This window comes from Octopus bimaculoides, chromosome 15 (genome assembly GCF_001194135.2).
Source record: "Octopus bimaculoides isolate UCB-OBI-ISO-001 chromosome 15, ASM119413v2, whole genome shotgun sequence".
NCBI classification, from domain to species: domain Eukaryota; kingdom Metazoa; phylum Mollusca; class Cephalopoda; order Octopoda; family Octopodidae; genus Octopus; species Octopus bimaculoides.
This window is the reverse complement of record NC_068995.1, coordinates 3,598,430-3,601,430: the sequence shown is the minus strand read 5'-3', so window position 1 is coordinate 3,601,430 and position 3,001 is coordinate 3,598,430. Positions and strand designations below refer to the sequence as shown.

The 3,001-nt window shown below is 36.0% G+C and overlaps 1 protein-coding gene across 1 annotated transcript in view; it reads left to right on the top strand.

Annotated features, from left to right (window-relative positions):
• LOC106869153 (DNA-binding protein RFX6) overlaps window positions 1–3,001 on the top strand; it is a 113,729-nt gene that overhangs the window by 95,759 nt on the left and 14,969 nt on the right. The window lies entirely within an intron of this gene.

Below are 3,001 nucleotides of genomic sequence, written 5' to 3'. Positions count from 1 at the left end.
ATATATATATATATATATATATATATATATATATATATATATATACATATACATATATATATATATATATATAAGTTCCATTATTATGTATATATACTTATATTGATATCACAATATCTCATGGTGGTGTCATATGGAATAATGAATATATCATTGATAACCGTTTCTCTCATTGTTTTACGTGTTGTTTCTATGTTTAAATGTTAGTCATTGTTTGTTAAATTCTTGTTTTTGACCTTTACACGCCGCCATTGCTGTTGTCGATTCTAGAAAGGTCATCGGGCTGTCAGAGAAATAGTGAAGGCCATCTAAGAGTAAAAAAAAAAAGAGAATGTATCCCATGAGGCTCTATGTTTATCAGCTGACCCCTGCTGGGAAAATAGAGCTTGATAAAATACATCAAAGCTAATGTATTTTAACATTTCCGTTCCTGTCTACGTATCACAAGACCATAAAATCCCTCGAGGAAAACTCGATGTAAATAAACAAGAGTCTGGCATTTCATTCAATACAGAAATAAAAATAGGGGAATATTTTCGCTAGAAATATATTAACTTCAATCGATACAAATTAATTATTTTATCAATCAAGAAATTAAATTTACTCAAATCCTCAATGAGGATTTTTGATTCTTTTTTATAGTTTTTTTTAAGCTTTTTTAATTTTTTGCTTAGTCAGAGGAGGATGTAAGTTCTCCATGGTCATTTTGTGAAGCCACAAGGCTGATGGGAGAAATGGCAGTGCTTATGACTCTTTTGGACGTCTGCGAGACTGGTGCCAGAAAGCACAATGTCTTAGAGCCTCTTGGAGGTCTGCAAAACTAATAAGAGAAAGATCAGTGTCTTTTGCGTGCCCATTGGCATTTTGACAGTCTCAAAGATTGAGGAGAAAGGGCAGTGCCTTAGATGCTTTTCAGGGTCTGCGAGACTGGTTGGAGAAAGGAATCTACCTTCAAACCGGAGGCCAGACCCGAATACTTGCAACAAAACGTACTCCTGTAACAACACCCAAAGGCCAGAGGATGATTTTAAACAAGGCGACTAGTTAAATCTAGCACCCAAGAACTGGAGTTATCCCTCAGATGGGCTGCCATACAGCTTCCATCTACCCGATGTTACTTACAAAGTTTTTGGTTGACCCATGGCTGTGGTGCAACACACTTGCCCAAGGGTACTCGCAGAGAGATTGAACCCTGAAACCACAATAAGTGGTTGCATCTACAAATATTTGTTCAGGGCCTCGATAGTTTAGTTCCCAAATTTGTTTATCTACTGACTTAGATTTCGTTATAAAAAAACACCTTCATATCACCGTGGTCTGATGTTCGGTCCCACAGCATGGAACCTGGAGGAAGTGTCTTATATCATAGCCTTTATTAGACTAAAGTGATGCCAGTAGTATTAGGTAAACAGAAACTATAGACTGTTAAGAAAACTGTTAAAAGGATCTTTACGGTTCTTGGGTCGTAGAATTAATCTCTCACCCTAGGCCAGGTCTCTGCGTAGAGGTTAATTTCATCGCACTGGCCACAAAAGCCCTGAGAGCATTTGTGGGTTCTCTTTCTCCTTCACTTGCAAATTCATAAAGCAACACTTTCGTGGTCGCCAGACTTGCTAGAAAAAATAGCCAAAGATCTACCAAGTAACGTCTTCAGAGCGGAAAACCATATAGAATAATTTGTTCTTGTTTACATAGTACATGAAGATGGTCAAGGCTAGGTTGTCCTTTATTATAGATTTGTGAAATTAAAGGCATCAACAGTGGCTGTATTTTGTTTGCGCAAGTAAGGGGGCCTTTGTGTGGCCACTCGCCCTGATACAAATAGCAACCAAATCTTTCTCAACCCATAACCTTCGTTTTTTAAAAAGATAGATAAAAGACATATTGGATAATATAGTCCTAGAAATATATGCGTGAAAAAGTTCAGACGGGGTGGCCACAGTTAAAATGCCTTTGATTACAGGTCTGCTTGATCAGACCTGACCTGTGGCTAAATGAAAACAACAACTGAATTTTATGAAACATATTTTGGCTTCGTTAGACTATATTTATAATGCTGTTACCCTTTTTATTATGTTTGTTTATATAATCCGAGTAATTTTGGAGTTAAGAAGTAGGGCTCTACGTTCTAAATTATTTGATAATATTCCGAGTTCAATCCGGTGTAATTCGGTGGTAATATTTACGTCAACGGGATAATGATATTCCAAAACAAATCCCTGAAAGAAAACCAACAAAAATTAGCATGTGTATAAAGTAATTAATTTTTAAGCTGAAGGAGAAACCGGTGGTGAGTTTAATGCTTTGGACAGTGTAGCTCTTTGTCGAGAACAGAAACAGAGAAGAAATAAGAAAGAAGTTTCGAAGTTCAGTAACACTGCTACTATGGATGAAGCATATCGGAGAATAACTTAATGTTGTTATCAGCTTTTGTAATAAAGGATCTACTTCATTTTTAATAGTAACATTTAGACGCCGAAAAGGCTGATGAAAGCGGTAATAAAAAGATATTTAGTGTCATCTAGAAATTCCTTAAGAGAGTTTGGAGGTGTCAATAAACATGGTTGAGGGAAGGGGCGGGATAAATGTGAAGCTTCAGAAACAAGTTTTTCGACGGAAAGTAAGGACCATAAAGAATTGTATCCAAAAATGATTATTCTCTCCTCCAGGCAACCAAATTTACTGGCACCTTCAGACTGAGTTAGATTTTATTCTATTTTTAAAAGATAAAATTCCTGATTTAGATCATCAAAACTTCTTCAGCTAAATTATTTTTACTGATTTTTTGATAATTGTATTGTATTATGCCTGCAAGGGTGATTCGGTGATTTGGATAGACGCAAATAACAAAGAATTGGTTTTAGCTGTTTACAGTTTCTGGTGCCTCGCATCAAATTCTATCTAATTCATCTTTATTTCTCACTGCTATTTCATTGATATCATACATACATACCAGTTATATACTGGGCTTAATTCTGCTGGTTATACTACTTCCCCCTCT